Raw genomic sequence first — 21,720 nt, 5'->3', positions numbered from 1 at the left:
GTCATACAGAGTGAAGTAAGTCAGAAAGAGAAAAACAAATCTTGTATATTCATGCATATATGTGGAACCTAGAAAAACTGTACAGATTAACCGTTTTGCAAGGCATAAATAGAGCAACAGATGTAGACAACAATCGTATGGACAACAAGGGGGGAAAGCTCTTGGGGGTGGTGGTGGTGGGAGGAGTTGAGAGATTGGGATTGGCATGTAAACATTTATATGTATAAAATAGATAACCAATAAGAACCTGCTGTATAAAAATATAAAATAAAATTCAAAATTAAAAAGAAATAAAATTTAAAAAACAAAACAGAAAAAACAATTATTCCCTTCACATACATGTATTTATATGAATAAATTATTTCCATGCTTATATCTGTAAATACAAAAAAGAGGAATAAAATCTACCTTGAACCAAAAACAAAAAAGAGAAAAAAAAAACAGAACCCACCAGTTACTCAGAGGAAAACCGTATCAGGGCACTTGCTCCAGTTGTAAACAATTCTGAAGTTGGTCAGTGGTGGGGAATCGTCTCCCATTCAGCCAGCAGCCCCCACACAACAAGCGTCCTCATTGCAAAGCTGGGGCACCGTGCCGAGGCATCTGTGAGTAAACGTGAGCTGAGCCCCAGGCCAGTTGCTGCTGAACTGTTCCCACCCTTCCCAGGTAAAACACCTGAATATATACAAGGACTTGAAAGCCTAGAGGAAGGGCCATGGAGCCACACGAGTGACAGCATGCCAGCTGACTTGGTGCCTGCAGGCCAGCCAGGATGGTCCTGGCCCTGGGTGCTCTTCTGGAAGATTTCCATTTCCCTGCCTGAGATACCCGTCCTGTCCCTGCCCCCACTGCTTTTTTCCTTCCTCACCTCTGCCCAGGGAGCAATTCCAGCAGCAGGTATGGGTGACACATCCTCTTCTTTAGCAGGTGGCAGCCTGGCAACTGCTGCAGAAAGTCCAGCAGAGCCCCACTCACACTGGGCCACCCACAAAGCCGTGGCCTCTCACTCCCTCCCACCAGCCCAGCCCCGAGACTGCTGACAGGGCAGAGAAAATGGCGTCAGACACAGCTGCAGGGGCTCTTGCTGCCTGGAGTGGTATTTATATTGATCTCAACCCAGGCACACCTGGGGAGGGCTGGCCGGCACCGTAAGGCTGCCCAGGTCAGCCAATCGTCACCCCTCAGGGGCTCACAGTTGCAGAAAATGGAACTTGCTGAACCGGCCAGGTCCAAGGAACAGGTGTGGGCTCCTGAGAGTCAGGATAGACAAGGGGCTGCAGCTTTGGCTTGTTTTCTAATCATTTTATCTGGCCCATGAGTGGGAGACAACTTCAAGAAAACCCTCTCCTAATGAGAGGAACCCAGGAGTCAGGGAGAGGAGGGGTGGGTGGTGGTTGGAGACAGAGGCCTGGTGCCCCGGGTGCAGTGGAAGTCTCTGGAAGACCAGGTGGAGGGAGGCCACACAGAGTGATGCCCAGGGTCACAGACCTGTCGGAGCTGCTGTTTGTTAGTTCAAGTCCTGCTCTGAGGTGCTCTGTGTCAGCTCTGAGCGACAGGTGAGCTGGGGGTGCTCTTCAATGAGGGCTATGTGCACGGTTCCTGTGTGCCCAGCCCTGCCACGGTACCTGCAAGGGTAGCTCTGTATCCTGGGAGGGGCCTGACCACGAGAGCCCCGTGGGCTGGCTTGGGGGTGGGGTACCTGCCCAGGAGAGCTCCATATCCTGGGATTGGCCTGACCACGAGAGCTCCATGGGCTGCTGGGGACCTGGTAAAGGATGTCAGGACAGTCAGTGAAGCCACCGAGGATATACCTCCAGTTGCTCCTAATTCCTACACCCTGCTGGTCATTCTACCAACCACCAGGACATGGTATTCTGTATTAGTCTTCAATGATGCCTTCTTTTGTATTCCATTAGTCCCAGAGTCACAAGAAATTTTGGCTTGTGAGTGGCAGGACTCAACATACAACTAAAACAATACTTCCGGGCCGTCTTGCCCCAAGGGTTCAAAAATTCCCACACCATCTTTGGGGAAAGCTTAGCTAAAGACCGAAAAGTTCTACCTCTGGAAAAGGAAACCCTCCTTCAATATGCAGGTGACATTCTGATCGCCAGCCCTACTAAGGAGGCCTCTGAACTACCAAGCCAATAAAGGATAGAAGTTGTCCAAGAAAAAGCTCAAATATCACAGACTGCGGTGACCTGCCTGGGCTTCATTCTCACACAAGGTCGGAGAAGCCCATCCCAGGAAAGGGAAGAAACCATTTGCAGCCTTACCCCTTTCTAAAACGAGAAGACAGCTTAGGGGTTCCTGGGGAGGCCAGGGTTTGCTGCTTCTGGATCCCTAACTACAGTCTACTAGCTGGGCCTCTATATGAAACACTGAAAGGAAAAGATGATGATCCTTTTGAAGAGAATCCAGAAGTGGCCTTTCAAGAATGGAAAGAGCAGTCAATTCAGACCCTTGCCCTGGAATTCCCTAATTGAGCTAAACCCTTTGACCTTTCCATTCCCGGTGAAAGGTGAATCGCCATTGGAGAATTAGTGCACAAACTGGGACCACTTGAAATGGAACAACGCAAGAATGCCATCCAGGTAGGATAAACTACAGTCACCAAGGGGCTTGGCCCACTGCCACATCTGGCCAAGATACTGGCGGTATCTAAAAACCTGGAAATCAGCAGCCCAAAAGGCCACCTCCCTCCTAAGGGAAAAGGACCCCACGTGGTGATCCTAATCACCAACCATGCCCTGAAGTTGCAGGGTTCGCTCCGTGGGCACACCGACCTCGAGTGAGGAGGCCCTCCAACTCCAACATCCAGAGAGATAACCGGGGGCAGCAGGGCACCATGACGACTCGTGTGAACATCACTTGACCTGGAGTTTCTCTCATAAAACAACAATAGTGTGTCCCGAAGGAGTAGACTACTGCTTGCAGGACTTACTGCACCCGGAGGGGAGCTAATAATCTTGGCGGGGGAACCGTATATCACACTGTCACCATAGAAAAGCCTACAGACACCGTGATGATGGTGGCCAATAAGACCGGCTGGACTCCTGTTTACTTCAAAAGGCTGTTGACTCAGTGGCCATCATGGTCCTTGATCACCACTGACCCTGGACTGTCTGGGAGTTGAGCGGGCAGGGCTCTGACACCTGGTGCTGTTTTTACGTTAATTCAGGGACCTAATTGAAGAAAGAGCAGACTACTGGTCAGAGCATCTAGGCTGGCAGAAACGGTCAGCCTAAGGTGGCCGAACAAATGTGGGGCGGGGTGAAACCGGCCCCCACAGCGTCTCTGCACATCTCTTTCCTGGACCCTTAAAGGTCATTAGAATCTATAACACTTCCAATGCTTGTGCTCAGGCGGACGAGCAGGGAGGCAGGGGTCCTGGGGCCAATCAACGTCACCTGGAGGCTGCTGGGGAGAAGTTCTGACCCTCGTCCCCTGGTATGAGGGCTCCCAACTCAGCACTCAGCAGTTACAGAAGAAGGGTCTGCACCCTCAGCACTCCAAGAATGAGGAATGGGACAAAAGGCAGAGGAGGGGTTTGTCCCCAGCAAAGCCCATTAAAAATCCCTGGGAGATAAAAATAGAATCTGGGCAATAAAGTCAAGTCTGACCTTTTTTATCCTTTGTGCTTTGTCTAATTTCACGTGCTCCTAGGGTCCCGCATACAGAGGTTCCACACCCGGCACTTCAGACCAGATTTCCTAGTGCAGAATGGCTGGGTCGACACCTCAGCTCCTGGGGCCCAGTGCAGACTCCGAGATATAGAGCCTGAGCTGCAGCCAACCCGGCCCTCGAGAGCTCCGCCCCCTCCCTCCCACTGACTCTGACAGGATCTCTACACAGCAGCCCAGCCCACAGCCCACGGGGTAGTGCATGCTCTCACCTCTCCATTCTCTGATCAAAATATAAAGTTTCCTTTGCTTGTGAACCAAACTCAGTCTCGATCTGTTGGCCCCAATGACACTGGGCAGGGGGACACTTGTTGGGGTCCACTCTGGAGGATCAGTAACAGAAATTGAGACTACTGTAACTTCAATGAACAGATGTGTGAGCCAAACTGTAGTTAACATAGAACAGTTTATAAGGCTCGGGTAAAATAAGATGTTTCTAACACTTCCATTTGATATTTCCATCACTTTATTATAAGCAAGTTCAGTGAAAAGGTTTGTCTTATTTGTCAGGTCAATATTAGAGAAATGAAGTGATTTCTTTCCAAGGATGTACATCTAATAATCTTGGTTAAAGCTTCAATCTTGTTTTAAATGCTTTTCCATTGAAAATGATACCTCTCTTTCAGCTCCCCCATTTCTGAGAAGTATAAAATCTTATAATTTATTATTACCAAAGGGGAAAGGTGGGAGGAGGGATAAATTAACAGTTTGGAATTAACACATACACACTGCTATGTATAAAATAGATCATCAACAAGGAACTACTGTATAGCACAGGGAACTACACTCAATATTTTGCAATAACCTATAAGGGGAAATAATCGGAAAAAGAATAGATATTTTTATTGACATCATCTATCAATGACAGTTAAAGTGTAACCTAAGGGAAGCCGGTGGTGAGTGCTTCTGACCCTGAAGACTTCAATCATCTAAAGTTTGGACTCTGCCTACTTCCCAAGGCCCTTAATGAACATATGTGTAGCCGTAGCTTAAAAATTTCCCCAGTTTGGGTTTCGGGGAGACACTGATTTTGAAAAAGCCCTGGTGTTCTCCTTACATGAATGGGACCCTTCCTACTGCTAAAACATGTCTGTCACACCCAGAGGATGGTATACCGTCTGATCGGGAAGAATTTGGAAAAGGCATCTCATCTCCTCATCTCCTGGTGCTCGGGTTCACCCCTCCAGCGTCTTTACTAACAGTCTCCCCACTTGGAGATGTCAGCACTGTCAACATCCTGTTGCGTACAGTTTGGAATTTGCCCAGAGGATGAAGCGGAAGGATGAGGAACAATGAGAGACAAGTCCTAGGTGTTCAGACAGGCACATGTCACTCTAATTTCCAATCAGGAAGACGAATTGACCAAAGGCTAGGGTTGCCCATGGAAACAGTATAGGGCTTGAGGAAATCCCACTGCTTTGTGGCCAGTTCCCATAAACACAAGTTGAACAATGGAACTCAGGGGCAGTAAAATTCACGAAACTGCAGAGTTGAAAATATCTATCACTGAAAAATGTCTTGAGGAAAGTCAAAGAAAAGGATTGGTAAGCAAGGGAGAATGGCAGGAAAGGGATTTGAGGAGGTAGAAAGGACTCGCCATTAAGCACAAGAAAAGGGGCTGAACATTGCCAACATTGCAGTTGGCCAAAAAGGCTGTATGCGTTTTTTTCTGTATATATTCAAGAAAAGGGCATACACTTTTTTAGCCAACCAAACAGGTGGGCACTGGAAATCAATACTACAAAAGATATCACTTCGCATCAGTCAGAAAAGCCATCCTCATAAAGTGTAAACACCAGAAATGCAGGACAGGGCAAGGAGAAGAGGGAGCCCTGTGAGGCTTATAGTGGAAATGTATATTGCCAACGGCCATTCTGGAGAAGTGTATTGTGTTTACTAAAGCATCTAAAAAATGAGCTACAGAGCATAGGGCACTTGCACTCATGGGCGTATATCTTGGGAAAAACAAAAATCGAGAGGACACAGGCACCCCAATGTTTACTGCCTCTCTGTTTAAAAGATCCTCGACTAGGATATAACTTAAATGTCTCTGGAGGGAAAAAATGGATAGAGATGTGGTACTTATGTAGAGTGGAATATTACTCAGCCTGGAAATCAATGAAATATGGCCAGTTGTAACAACTCCGGAGGAGTTACGTATGATCATTCTAAGTGACATAATTCAAAAAGAAAAAGACACATATCATAAGATATCACTTAAAGGTGGAATCCAAAATGGCTACACATGAAATAAATTACAAAACAAAAACATAGTCAAATATGTAGAAAACACGCGTAAGGCTGCTAAACGGGAAAGGTGGGGAGGGGTGAGGCATCATCCAGGAGGTTGAAATTAGCAAAGATACCATTCCAAATACCAAACTGATAATCAACAAGGCCTACACGGTAGCTAAAAGAACTGCACTCAGCACACTCAAGTCACCGGAAAAGAATATCTATGACTGGTAAGAATCTGAAAAAGAATTTATTGATGTCTCTCTGTACGTGAATCAAGTGGATGTACAGCAGCAAGAAACAGAGCTTTGAAAATCAGCTGTAACCAATATAGTAATAAATTGAAAAAAATAAACGACAGAGAGACAGAGAAAACCTCTTACAACTTTTCCTCAGGGACGGTGATGCAACATGGATTGAACACATCTAGACCCACAGCAGGATGAGACATAAGGCTGGAAACTGTTCGCGCTAAGAGAAATGTGAGGTTGGGTGAGGAAATGCACACCCTTTAAAGTAATACTACCTGGTACCCATTCAATGGGTCCAAAATCTGCAGGTTCAAGGAATCTTCCTACAGCTAAAACATGCATGGAAAACATGCATGGAAAACACCATGTGATCGGGAGATGTGTCTAAAATGCACCTCATTTATCCTCTCCTCGTGCTCCTGTTCATCATTCCAGCCACGTTACTTAGAATCTCCCCACTTAGAGAATCAGCACATTTAAACTTCTGTTTCACACATTTTGCAAATTGTGAGGAGGATGAACGGGAAGAGGGGGAACCAATGAGAGAATAGTTGTAGGGGTTTGGACGGGCACATGTCACTCTAATTTCCCATTAAGAGTAAGAATTAAAAAAAGGCTCAGCCCGCCTCGCCGGAGCCAAAATAGGGCCTGAAGCAATCCTGCGGCTTTGAGGCCAGCTCACAAAAGAGCAACTTAAAAAATGGAGCTCAGGGTCACTGCAATTCACAAACCTGCAGAGTTATAAATGAAAACTAACGTCCAAAAATATGTTGAGGTAAGGCAAAGAAGAGGATCTGAATGCAAGACAGAATTGCAAGAAACAGATTTCAAGAGATAGATTGGACTCGTCCTTAAAGTACATGAAAAGCGGCAGAATTTCGACAATGATGTAGTTGGCCCAAAAGGGAGTATGCGTTTTTTCCTGAATATATCCAGGAAAAAACGCATACGCACTTTATGGGCAACCAAGCAAGCAAGCAATGCAAATGTGCACAACAAAGAAGTCTCATTTCCCACCGGTCAAAAGGGCCATCCGAAAAAATTGTAAAAACCAGAAATGCAGGACAGGCCATGGAGAACAGGGAGCCTTTATACGCTGATGGACAGTGTGTGAACTGCCGAGAGCCACTCTGGAGAAGTGTATGGTGGTTCCTAAATCATCTAAAAAACAGAGCTACAGAGCATAGGGCACTTCCAATCATGGAAGTATATCTAGGGAAGTCTAAAAATCAACAAGACACAAGCACACCACAGTTTAGGGCTACTCTGTTTACAAGAACCTCAACTTCAGTACACCTTAAATATCCCAGGAAAGAGAACAATGGATAAAGAAAATGTGGTACTTATGTACAATGGAATATCTCTTCACCATGAAATCAATGTAATAAGGCTAGTAGAAGGATAAAGAGTGGATTTAGGTCCGATAATACTACTTGAAATAAGTCAAACAGAAAAAGAAACATATCATAAGATATCACTTATAGAGGGAGGATAAATATGGCTGCACAAAAAATGAATTACAAAACAGAACAGTGTCTCACATTTAGAAAACACACTTATGTCAGCTTAAGGGGAAAGGAGAGGTGGGGTGATGCATAAAACCAGAGTTTGAAATTAGCACAGATACCGTTCAATAAACCAAATAGGTATTAGACAAGATCTACACCTTGCTCAATGAACTGGCCTCAACACACCCTATACACCGCAGAGAAATATATCTGAGTAATAAGAATCTTAAAACCCATGTATTGATATATCTCCATAAGGGAATCAAGTGTGTGCAGAGCGGCACAAACACAGCAGTGAAAATGAGCTAAACCCCATTATAGAAATAAATTTTAAAACCAAAACGCAGAAACAATGAAAGAGAGAAAAATTCTTACAAAATTCGCTCAGGGGCTGTGATGCAACCTGTAATGACCACATATAAACCCACAGCTGGATAAGACATAAGGCTGGACACTTGGGGCTGAGAGCATTGGTGAGCTTTGGTGAGCAACTGCCGAAAGTTTAATGCAATACTTCATACTACTCATTCCAAGGGTCCCAACACTCCAGGTTGAAGGGAATCTTCCTACAGCTAAACCATGCATGGGGAATCCAGCAGATGGTATACCACATGATCGGGAAAGGTTTCTAAAACGCACCTCATTTTCCTCTCCTGGGGCTCCGGATCAACATTCCAGCCACTTTACTAACAACATCTCCACATGGAGAGTCAATGCCTTTAAGTTCCGGTATCGCACAGTCTGCAGTTAGTGCGGAGGATGAATGGGAATAGGGGGAACCAGTGAGAAAATAGCTGTAGCGGTTTCAATGGGCACATGTCACTCTAATTTCACATCAGGAAGAAGAATTAACCAAAGGCAGAGCAAGGTGCCCCAGAAGAAGGATAGGACCTGAAGAAATCCTGTGGATATGAGGCAAGATCACAAAAATAAGAGCTGAAAAATGGAGCTAAGGGCCACTGCAATTCAAAAACCTGCAGAGTTATAAAGGCCAACTATTTTCCAAAAGTATATTGAGGTAAGGCTATGAAGAGGCACTGACAGCAAGGCAGAATTGCAGGAAACCGATTTCAAGAGGTAGACAGGAACTGCATTGAAAACATATGAAAAGACTCAGAACGTCGACAATGATGCACTTGGCCAAAAAGGGCGTATGCGTTTCTTCCTGAATATATTCAGGAAGAAACGCATACGCCCTTTCTGGCCAACCAAGCAAGCTTGCAAAGGAAATCTGCACTACAATGAAGTCTCACTGCCCCCCGGTCAAAAGGGCAATCTGAAAAAAGTGTAAAATCCAGAAAGGCAGGACAGGCCATGGAGAACTGGGAGCCTTTTTGTGCTTATGGGCAGGATGTAAATTGCCAACAGCCACTCTGGAGAAGTGTATGGTGTTTCCTGAAACATCTAAAAAACAAAGCAACAGAGCCTAGGGCACTTCCACTTATGGTCCTATAGCTTAGTGAAATTAAAATCAAAAAGACACAGCCACCCCAAAGTTTGGGATGGCTCTGTTTACAAGAACCTCGTTTACGGTACAAGTTCAATATCGTAGAAAGCAAAAAATGGATAAAGAAGTTGTGGTACATACGTAGAATGCAACATCATTCAGCAATGAAATCTATGTCATCAGGCCCGTAGCAGCATAATGAGTGGATTCAGGTACGATGATTCTAAGTGAAATAAGTCACACAGAAAAAGAAACATCATAAGATATCCCTAATACACGGAATGTAAACTTGGCTACCCAGGAAATGAATTACAAAACAGAACAGGGTCTCAAATGTAGAACCAACTTATGCTTGCTAAAGGGGAAAGGTGAGTTGGTGTGCTGCATAAAACAAGAGATTGAAATAAGCACAGATACCGTTCAATAAGCCAAATATGTAATACACTAGAGCTACTCCTTGCTCAACGAAGCGGACTCAACACCACATATTAAACGCCTAAGAATATACCTGACTAGTAAGAATCTTAAAACCTATGGATTTATATGTCTCCGAAAGAGAATCAAGCGTGTGTACAGCGGCATAAACGCAGCAGTGATAGGATTGGTGAGGTTCGGTGAGCAAATGCAGACCCTTTGAAGTCATATTGCATGGTACCCATTCCATGGTTCTCAACTCTCCAGGTTTAAGGGATTCTTCCTTCAGCTAAAACATGCATGTGGAACCCAGAGTATGATCCACCGTGTGATCGGGAAACGTGTTCAAATGTGTCTCAGTTTTCATCCCCTGGTAATCGGGTGCAACATTCCAGACGCTTTACTAACACTCTCCCCCACTTGGAGAGTCAGAGCCTTTAACCTCCTGTTTGACCCAGTTTGCAATTTCTGCGGAAAATGAACAGGAATAGGGAGAACCAATGAGAGACTAGCTGGAGGGTTCTGGACGGGCAAATTTAACTCTCATTTCCCACCAAGAAGAGGAATTATCCAAAGGCTCAGCGAGCCATGCCGGAACCACACTAGGGCCTGAAGCAATCCTGCGGTGTTGGGGCCAGCTCACAAGAAAGCGAGTTGAAGAAAGGAGCTCAGGGGAACTGTAATTCACAAACCTGCAGAGTTCTAAATGACAGCTATCGTCCAAAAATATATTGAAGTAAGGCTGCCAAGAGGACTTGAAAGCGGGGCAGAATTGCAGGAAACCGATTTCAGGAGGTAGACTGGAATTGCATGTAAAGCATAGGAAAAGAGGCAGAACGTCCACAATGATGCACTTGGCCAAAAAGTGCGTCTGCGTTTTTTCCTGAATATACTCAGGAAAAAACGCATAGGCCATTTTTGGCCAAGCAAGCAAGCTTGCAAAGGAAATCTGCACTACAATGAAGTCTCACTGCCCCCCGGTCAGAAGGGCCATCTGAAAAAAGTGTAAAATCCAGAAAGGCAGGACAGGCCATGGAGAACTGGGAGCCTTGTTATGCTGATGGGCGGGATGTAAACTGCCAACAGCCACTCTGGAGAAGTGTATGGTGTTTCCTGAAACATCTAAAAAACAGAGCAACACAGCCTAAGGCACTTCCACTTATGGTCCTATAGATTAGGGAAATTAAAATCAAAAAGACACAGCCACCCCAAAGTTTGGGACGGCTCTGTTTACAAGAACCTCATTTACGGTACAAGTTCAATATCGCAGAAAGCGAAAAATGGATAAAGAAGTTCTGGTACTTACGTACAATGCAATATCACTCAGCAATGAAATCTATGTCATCAGGCCAGTAGCAGCATAATGAGTGGATTCAGGTACGATGATTCTAAGTGAAATAAGTCACACAGAAAAAGAAACATCATAAGATATCACTAATACACAGAATGTAATCTTGGCTACACAGGAACTGAATTACAAAACAGAATAGGGTCTCAAATGTAGAAAACCAACTTATGCTTGCTTAAGGGGAAAGGTGAGTTGGGGTGCTGCATAAAACCAGAGATTGAAATTAACACAGATACCTTTCCATAAGACAAATATGTAATAGACAAGAGCAACTCCTTGCTCAACGAAGTGGACTCAACACCCCATATTAAACGCCTAAGAATATACCTGACTAGTAAGAATCTTAAAACCTGTGAATTTATATGTCTCCGAAAGAGAATCAAGCGTGTGTACAGCGGCATAAACGCAGTAGTGAAAGGATTGGTGAGGTTCGGTGAGCAAATGAAGACCCTTTGAAGTCATATTGCATGGTACCCATTCCACGGTTCTCAACTCTACAGGTTTAAGGGATTCTTCCTTCAGCTAAAACATGCATGTGGAACCCAGAGTATGATCCAACGTCTGATCGGGAAACGTGTTCAAATGTGTCTCAATTTTCGTCCCCTGGTACTCGGGTGCAACATTCCAGACGCTTTACTAACACTCTCCCCACTTGGAGAGTCAGTGCCTTTAACCTCCTGTTTGGCCCAGTTTGCAATTTCTGCGGAAAATGAACAGGAATAGGGAGAACCAATGAGAGACTAGCTGGAGGTGTCTGGACGGGCAAATTTAACTCTCATTTCCCACCAGGAAGAGGAATTAACCAAAGGCTCAGCGTGCCATGCCAGTACCACACTAGGGCCTGAAGCAATCCTGCAGTGTTGCGGCCAGCTCACAAGAAAGCGAGTTGAAGAAAGGAGCTCAGGGGCACGGTAATTCACAAACCTGCAGAGTTATAAATGACAGCTATCGTCCAAAAATATATTGAAGTAAGGCTGCCAAGAGGACTTGAAAGCGGGGAAGAATTGCAGGAAACCGATTTCAGGAGGTAGACTGGAATTGCATGTAAAGCATAGGAAAAGAGGCAGAACGTCCACAATGATGCACTTGGCCAAAAAGGGCGTATGCGTTTTTTCCTGAATATATTCAGGAAAAAACGCATACGCCCTTTTTGGCCAACCAAGCAAGCTTGCAAAGGAAATCTGCACTACAATGAAGTCTCACTGCCCCCCGGTCAGAAGGGCCATCTGAAAAAAGTGTAAAACCCAGAAAGGCAGGACAGGCCATGGAGAACTGGGAGCCTAGTTAGGCTGATGGGCGGGATGTAAATTGCCAACAGCCACTCTGCAGAAGTGTATGGTGTTTCCTGAAACATCTAAAAAAGAAAGCAACAGAGCCTAGGGTACTTCCACTTATGGTCCTATAGCTTAGGGAAATTAAAATCAAAAAGACACAGCCACCCCAAAATTTGGGACGGCTCTGTTTACAAGAACCTCATTTACGGTACAAGTTCAATATCACAGAAAGCGAAAAATGGATAAAGAAGTTGTGGTACTAACGTACAATGCAATATCACTCAGCAATGAAATCTATATCATCAGGCCCATGGAAGGATAATGAGTGAATTCAGGTACGATGATTCTAAGTGAAATAAGTCACACAGAAAAAGAAACATCATAAGATATCACTACTACACAGAATGTAAGCTTGGCTACACAGGAACTGAATTAAAAAACAGAACAGGGTCCCAAATGTAGAAAACCAACTTATGCTTGCTTAAGGGGAAAGGTGAGTTGGGGTGCTGCATAAAACCAGAGATTGAAATTAACACAGATAACTTTCCATAAGCCAAATATGTAATAGACAAGAGCTACTGCTTGCTCAACGAAGTGGACTCAACACCCCATATTAACAACCTAAGAATATACCTGACTAGTAAGAATCTTAAAACCTATGGATTTATATGTCTCCGAAAGAGAATCAAGCGTGTGTACAGCGGCATAAACGCAGCAGTGAAAGGATTGGTGAGGTTCGGTGAGCAAATGAAGACCGTTTGAAGTCATATTGCATGGTACCCATTCCATGGGTCTCATCTCTCCAGGTTTAAGGGATTCTTCCTTCAGCTAAAACATGCATGTGGGACCCAGAGTATGATCCAACGTGTGATCGGGAAACGTGTTCAAATGTGTCTCAGTTTTCGTCCCCTGGTACTCGGGTGCAACATTCCAGATGCTTTACTAACACTCTCCCCACTTGGAGAGTCAGTGCCTTTAACCTCCTGTTTGGCCCAGTTTGCAATTTCTGCGGAAAATGAACAGGAATAGGGAGAACCAATGAGAGACTAGCTGGAGGTGTCTGGACGGGCAAATTTAACTCTCATTTCCCACAAGGAAGAGGAATTAACCAAAGGCTCAGCGTGCCATGCCACTACCACACTAGGGCCTGAAGCAATCCTGCAGTGTTGCGGCCAGCTCACAAGAAAGCAAGTTGAAGAAAGGAGCTCAGGGGCACTGTAATTCACAAACCTGCAGAGTTATAAATGACAGCTATCGTCCAAAAATATATTGAAGTAAGGCTGCCAAGAGGACTTGAAAACGGGGCAGAATTGCAGGAAACCGATTTCAGGAGGTAGACTGGAATTGCATGTAAAGCATAGGAAAAGAGGCAGAACGTCCACAATGATGCACTTGGCCAAAAAGGGCGTATGCGTTTTTTCCTGAATATATTCAGGAAAAAACGCATATGCACTTTTTGGCCAACCAAGCAAGCTTGCAAAGGAAATCTGCACTACAATGAAGTCTCACTGCCCCCCGGTCAAAAGGGCCATCTGAAAAAAGTGTAAAATCCAGAAAGGCAGGACAGGCCATGGAGAACTGGGAGCCTAGTTAGGCTGATGGGCGGGATGTAAATTGCCAACAGCCACTCTGCAGAAGTGTATGGTGTTTCCTGAAACATCTAAAAAACAAAGCAACAGAGCCTAGGGCACTTCCACTTATGGTCCTATAAAATAGGGAAATTAAAATCAAAAAGACACAGCCACCCCAAAATTTGGGACGGCTCTGTTTACAAGAACCTCATTTACGGTACAAGTTCAATATCGCAGAAAGCGAAAAATGGATAAAGAAGTTGTGGTAATAACGTACAAAGCAATATTACTCAGCAATGAAATCTATGTCATCAGGCACATAGTAGGATAATGAGTGGATTCAGGTACGATGATTCTAAGTGAAATAAGTCAGACAGAAAAAGAAACATCATAAGGTATCACTAATACACGGAATGTAAACTTGGCTACACAGGAACTGAATTACAAAACAGAATAGGGTCTCAAATGTAGAAAACCAACTTATGCCTGCTTAGGGGAAAGGTGAGTTGGGGTGCTGCATAAAACCAGAGATTGAAATTAGCACAGATACCTTTCCATAAGCCAAATATGTAATAGACAAGAGCTACTGCTTGCTCAACGAAGTGGACTCAACACCCCATATTAAACGCCTAAGAATATAACTGACTAGTAAGAATCTTAAAACCTATGGATTTATATGTCTCCGAAAGAGAATCAAGCGTGTGTACAGCGGCATAAACGCAGCAGTGATAGGATTGGTGATGTTCGGTGAGCAAATGCAGACCCTTTGAATACATATTGCATGGTACCCATTCCATGGTTCTCAACTCTCCAGGTTTAAGGGATTCTTCCTTCAGCTAAAACATGCATGTGGAACCCAGAGTATGATCCACCGTGTGATCGGGAAACGTGTTCAAATGTGTCTCAGTTTTCGTCCCCTGGTACTCGGGTGCAACATTCCAGACGCTTTACTAACACTCTCCCCACTTGGAGAGTCAGTGCCTTTAACCTCCTGTTTGGCCCAGTTTGCAATTTCTGCAGAAAATGAACAGGAATAGGGAGAAGCAATGAGAGACTAGCTGGAGGTGTCTGGACGGGCAAATTTAACTCTCATTTCCCACCAGGAAGAGGAATTAACCAAAGGCTCAGCGTGCCATGCCAGTACCACACTAGGGCCTGAAGCAATCCTGCGGTGTTGCGGCCAGCTCACAAGAAAGCGAGTTGAAGAAAGGAGCTCAGGGGCACTGTAATTCACAAACCTGCAGAGTTATAAATGACAGCTATCGTCCAAAAATATATTGAAGTAAGGCTGCCAAGAGGACTTGAAAGCGGGGCAGAATTGCAGGAAACCGATTTCAGGAGGTAGACTGGAATTGCATGTAAAGCATAGGAAAAGAGGCAGAACGTCCACAATGATGCACTTGGCCAAAAAGGGCGTATGCGTTTTTTCCTGAATATATTCAGGAAAAAACGCATGCGCCCTTTTTGGACAACCAAGCAAGCTTGCAAAGGAAATCTGCACTACAATGAAGTCTCACTGCCCCCCGGTCAGAAGGGCCATCTGAAAAAAGTGTAAAACCCAGAAAGGCAGGACAGGCCATGGAGAACTGGGAGCCTAGTTAGGCTGATGGGCGGGATGTAAATTGCCAACAGCCACTCTGCAGAAGTGTATGGTGTTTCCTGAAACATCTAAAAAAGAAAGCAACAGAGCCTAGAGTACTTCCACTTATGGTCCTATAGCTTAGGGAAATTAAAATCAAAAAGACACAGCCACCCCAAAATTTGGGACGGCTCTGTTTACAAGAACCTCGTTTACGGTACAAGTTCAATATCACAGAAAGCGAAAAATGGATAAAGAAGTTGTGGTACTGACGTACAATGCAATATCACTCAGCAATGAAATCTATGTCATCAGGCCCATAGCAGCATAATGAGTGGATTCAGGTACGATGATTCTAAGTGAAATATGTCACACAGAAAAAGAAACATCATAAGATATCACTAATACACGGAATGTAAACTTGGCTACACAGGAACTTAATTACAAAACAGAACAGGGTCTCAAATGTAGAAAACAAACTTATGCTTGCTTAAGGGGAAAGGTGAGTTGGGGTGCTGAATAAAACCAGAGATTGAAATTAACACAGATACCTTTCCATAAGCCAAATATGTAATAGACAAGAGCTACTGCTTGCTCAACGAAGTGGACTCAACACCCCATATTAAACACCTAAGAATATACCTGACTAGTAAGAATCTTAAAACCTATGGATTTATATGTCTCCAAAAGAGAATCAAGCGTATGTACAGCGGCATAAACGCAGCAGTGAAAGGATTGGTGAGGTTCGGTGAGCAAATGAAGACCCTTTGAAGTCATATTGCATGGTACCCATTCCATGGTTCTCAACTCTCCAGGTTTAAGGGATTCTTCCTTCAGCTAAAACATGCATGTGGAACCCAGAGTATGATCCAACGTGTGATCGGGAAACGTGTTCAAATGTGTATCAGTTTTCGTCCCCTGGTACTCGGGTGCCACATTCCAGATGCTTTACTAACACTCTCCCCACTTGGAGAGTCAGTGCCTTTAACCTCCTGTTTGGCCCAGTTTGCAATTTCTGCGGAAAATGAACAGGAATAGGGAGAACCAATGAGAGACTAGCTGGAGGTGTCTGGACGGGCAAATTTAACTCTCATTTCCCACCAGGAAGAGGAATTAACCAAAGGCTCAGCGAGCCATGCCGGAACCACACTAGGGCCTGAAGCAATCCTGCGGTGTTGCGGCCAGCTCACAAGAATGCGAGTTGAAGAAAGGAGCTCAGGGGCCCTGTAATTCACAGACCTGCAGAGTTATACATGACAGCTATCGTCCAAAAATATATTGAAGTAAGGCTGCCAAGAGGACTTGAAAGCGGGTCAGAATTGCAGGAAACCGATTTCAGGAGGTAGACTGGAATTGCATGTAAAGCATAGGAAAAGAGGCAGAACGTCCACAATGATGCACTTGGCCAAAAAGGGCGTATGCGTTTTTTCCTGAATATATTCAGGAAAAAACGCATACGCCCTTTTTGGCCAACCAAGCAAGCTTGCAAAGGAAATCTGCACTACAATGAAGTCTCACTGCCCCCTGGTCAAAAGGGCCATCTGAAAAAAGTGTAAAATCCAGAAAGGCAGGACAGTCCATGGAGAACTGGGAGCCTTGTTATGCTGATGGGCGGGATGTAAATTGCCAACAGCCACTCTGGAGAAGTGTATGGTGTTTCCTGAAACATCTAAAAAACAAAGCAACAGAGCCTAGGGCACTTCCCTTATGGTCCTATAGCTTAGGGAAATTAAAATCAAAAAGACACAGCCACCCCAAAGTTTGGGACAGCTCTGTTTACAAGAACCTCGTTTTTGGTACAAGTTCAATATCACAGAAAGCCAAAAATGGATAAAGAAGTTGTGGTGTTAACGTACAATGCAATATCACTCAGCAATTAAATCTAAGTTATCAGGCCCACAGCAGCATAATGAGTGGATTCAGGTACGATGATTCTAAGTGAAATATGTCACACAGAAAAAGAAACATCATAAGATATCACTAATACACGGAATGTAAACTTGGCTACACAGGAACTGAATTACAAAACAGAATAGGGTCTCAAATGTAGAAAACCAACTTATGCTTGCTTAAGGGGAAAGGTGAGTTGGGGTGCTGCATAAAACCAGAGATTGAAATTAGCACAGATAACTTTCCATAAGACAAATATGTAATAGACAAGAGGTACTGCTTGCTCAACGAAGTGGACTCAACACCCCATATTAAACGCCTAAGAATATACCTGACTAGTAAGAATCTTAAAACCTATGGATTTATATGTCTCCGAAAGAGAATCAAGTGTGTGTACAGCGGCATAAACGCAGCAGTGATAGGATTGGTGAGGTTCGGTGAGCAAATGCAGACCCTTTGAAGTCATATTGCATGGTACCCATTCCATGGTTCTCAACTCTGCAGGTTTAAGGGATTCTTCCTTCAGCTAAAACATGCATGTGGAACCCAGAGTATGATCCACCGTGTGATCGGGAAACATGTTCAAATGTGTCTCAGTTTTCGTCCCCTGGTACTCGGGTGCAACATTCCAGACGCTTTACTAACACTCTCCCCACTTGGAGAGTCAGTGCCTTTAACCTCCTGTTTGGCCCAGTTTGCAATTTCTGCGGAAAATGAACAGGAATAGGGAGAACCAATGAGAGACTAGCTGGAGGTGTCTGGATGGGCAAATTTAACTCTCATTTCCCACCAGGAAGAGGAATTAACCAAAGGCTCAGCGAGCCATGCCGGAACCACACTAGGGCCTGAAGCAATCCTGCGGTGTTGCGGCCAGCTCACAAGAAAGCGAGTTGAAGAAAGGAGCTCAGGGGCCCTGTAATTCACAAACCTGCAGAGTTATACATGACAGCTATCGTCCAAAAATATATTGAAGTAAGGCTGCCAAGAGGACTTGAAATCGGGTCAGAATTGCAGGAAACCGATTTCAGGAGGTAGACTGGAATTGCATGTAAAGCATAGGAAAAGAGGCAGAACGTCCACAATGATGCACTTGGCCAAAAAGGGCGTATGCGTTTTTTCCTGAATATATTCAGGAAAAAACGCATACGCCCTTTTTGGCCAACCAAGCAAGCTTGCAAAGGAAATCTGCACTACAATGAAGTCTCACTGCCCCCCGGTCAAAAGGGCCATCTGAAAAAAGTGTAAAATCCAGAAAGGCAGGACAGTCCATGGAGAACTGGGAGCCTTGTTATGCTGATGGGCGGGATGTAAATTGCCAACAGCCACTCTGCAGAAGTGTATGGTGTTTCCTGAAACATCTAAAAAACAAAGCAACAGAGCCTAGGGCACTTCCACTTATGGTCCTATAAATTAGGGAAATTAAAATCAAAAAGACACAGCCACCCCAAAGTTTGGGACGGCTCTGTTTACAAGAACCTCATTTACGGTACAAGTTCAATATCGCAGAAAGCGAAAAATGGATAAAGAAGTTGTGGTACTTACGTACAATGCAATATCACTCAGCAATGAAATGTAGGTCATCAAGCCAGTAGCAGCATAATGAGTGGATTCAGGTACGATGATTCTAAGTGAAATAAGTCACACAGAAAAAGAAACATCATAAGATATCACTAATACACAGAATGTAATCTTGGCTACACAGGAACTGAATTACAAAACAGAATAGGGTCTCAAATGTAGAAAACCAACTTATGCTTGCTTAAGGGGAAAGGTGAGTTGGGGTGCTGCATAAAACCAGAGATTGAAATTAACACAGATACCTTTCCATAAGACAAATATATAATAGACAAGAGCTACTCCTTGCTCAACGAAGTGGACTCAACACCCCATATTAAACACCTAAGAATATACCTGACTAGTAAGAATCTTAAAACCTATGGATTTATATGTCTCCGAAAGAGAATCAAGCGTGTGTACAGCGGCATAAACGCAGCAGTGAAAGGATTGGTGAGGTTCGGTGAGCAAATGAAGACCCTTTGAAGTCATATTGCATGGTACCCATTCCATGGGTCTCAACTCTCCAGGTTTAAGGGATTCTTCCTTCAGCTAAAACATGCATGTGGGACCCAGAGTATGATCCAACGTGTGATCGGGAAACGTGTTCAAATGTGTCTCAGTTTTCGTCCCCTGGTACTCGGGTGCAACATTCCAGACGCTTTACTAACACTCTCCCCACTTGGAGAGTCAGTGCCTTTAACCTCCTGTTTGGCCCAGTTTGCAATTTCTGCAGAAAATGAACAGGAATAGGGAGAACCAATGAGAGACTAGCTGGAGGTGTCTGGACGGGCAAATTTAACTCTCATTTCCCACCAGGAAGGGGAATTAACCAAAGGCTCAGCGTGCCATGCCAGTACCACACTAGGGCCTGAAGCAATCCTGCAGTGTTGCGGCCAGCTCACAAGAAAGCGAGTTGAAGAAAGGAGCTCAGGGGCACTGTAATTCACAAACCTGCAGAGTTATAAATGACAGCTATCGTCCAAAAATATATTGAAGTAAGGCTGCCAAAAGGACTTGAAAGCGGGGCAGAATTGCGGGAAACCGATTTCAGGAGGTAGACTGGAATTGCCTGTAAAGCATAGGAAAAGAGGCAGAACGTTCACAATGATGCACTTGGCCAAAAAGGGCGTATGCATTTTTTCCTGAATATATTCAGGAAAAAACGCATACGCCCTTTTTGGCCAACCAAGCAAGCTTGCAAAGGAAATCTGCACTACAATGAAGTCTCACTGCCCCCCGGTCAGAAGGGCCATCTGAAAAAAGTGTAAAACCCAGAAAGGCAGGACAGGCCATGGAGAACAGGGAGCCTAGTTAGGCTGATGGGCGGGATGTAAATTGCCAACAGCCACTCTGCAGAAGTGTATGGTGTTTCCTGAAACATCTAAAAAAGAAAGCAACAGAGCCTAGGGTATTTCCACTTATGGTCCTATAGCTTAGGGAAATTAAAATCAAAAAGACACAGCCACCCCAAAATTTGGGACGGCTCTGTTTACAAGAACCTCATTTACGGTACAAGTTCAATATCACAGAAAGCGAAAAATGGATAAAGAAGTTGTGGTACTAACGTACAATGCAATATCACTCAGCAATGAAATCTATATCATCAGGCCCATAGAAGGATAATGAGTGAATTCAGGTACGATGATTCTAAGTGAAATAAGTCACACAGAAAAAGAAACATCATAAGATATCACTAATACACGGAATGTAAGCTTGGCTACACAGGAACTGAATTACAAAACAGAATAGGGTCTCAAATGTAGAATACAAACTTATGCTTGCTTAAGGGGAAAGGTGAGTTGGGGTGCTGCATAAAACCAGAGATTGAAATTAACACAGATAACTTTCCATAAGACAAATATGTAATAGACAAGAGCTACTGCTTGCTCAACGAAGTGGACTCAACACCCCATATTAAACACCTAAGAATATACCTGACTAGTAAGAATCTTAAAACCTATGGATTTATATGTCTCCGAAAGAGAATCAAGCGTGTGTACAGCGGCATAAACGCAGCAGGGAAAGGATTGGTGAGGTTCGGTGAGCAAATGAAGACCGTTTGAAGTCATATTGCATGGTACCCATTCCATGGGTCTCAACTCTCCAGGTTTAAGGGATTCTTCCTTCAGCTAAAACATGCATGTGGGACCCAGAGTATGATCCACCGTGTGATCGGGAAACGTGTTCAAATGTGTCTCAGTTTTCGTCCCCTGGTACTCGGGTGCCACATTCCAGATGCTTTACTAACACTCTCCCCACTTGGAGAGTCAGTGCCTTTAACCTCCTGTTTGGCCCAGTTTGCAATTTCTGCAGAAAATGAACAGGAATAGGGAGAACCAATGAGAGACTAGCTGGAGGTGTCTGGACGGGCAAATTTAACTCTCATTTCCCACCAGGAAGAGGAATTAACCAAAGGCTCAGCGTGCCATGCCAGTACCACACTAGGGCCTGAAGCAATCCTGCAGTGTTGCGGCCAGCTCACAAGAAAGCGAGTTGAAGAAAGGAGCTAAGGGGCACTGTAATTCACAAACCTGCAGAGTTATAAATGACAGCTATCGTCCAAAAATATATTGAAGTAAGGCTGCCAAGAGGACTTGAAAGCGGGGCAGAATTGCAGGAAACCGATTTCAGGAGGTAGACTGGAATTGCATGTAAAGCATAGGAAAAGAGGCAGAACGTCCACAATGATGCACTTGGCCAAAAAGGGCGTATGCGTTTTTTCCTGAATATATTCAGGAAAAAACACATACGCCCTTTTTGGCCAACCAAGCAAGCTTGCAAAGGAAATCTGCACTACAATGAAGTCTCACTGCCCCCCGGTCAAAAGGGCAATCTGAAAAAAGTGTAAAATCCAGAAAGGCAGGACAGGCCATGGAGAACTGGGAGCCTAGTTAGGCTGATGGGCGGGATGTAAATTTCCAACAGCCACTCTGCAGAAGTGTATGGTGTTTCCTGAAACATCT

The sequence above is a fragment of the Pseudorca crassidens genome (genome assembly GCF_039906515.1).
Source record: "Pseudorca crassidens isolate mPseCra1 chromosome 1 unlocalized genomic scaffold, mPseCra1.hap1 SUPER_1_unloc_3, whole genome shotgun sequence".
NCBI classification, from domain to species: domain Eukaryota; kingdom Metazoa; phylum Chordata; class Mammalia; order Artiodactyla; family Delphinidae; genus Pseudorca; species Pseudorca crassidens.
This window is presented reverse-complemented; position numbering follows the sequence as displayed.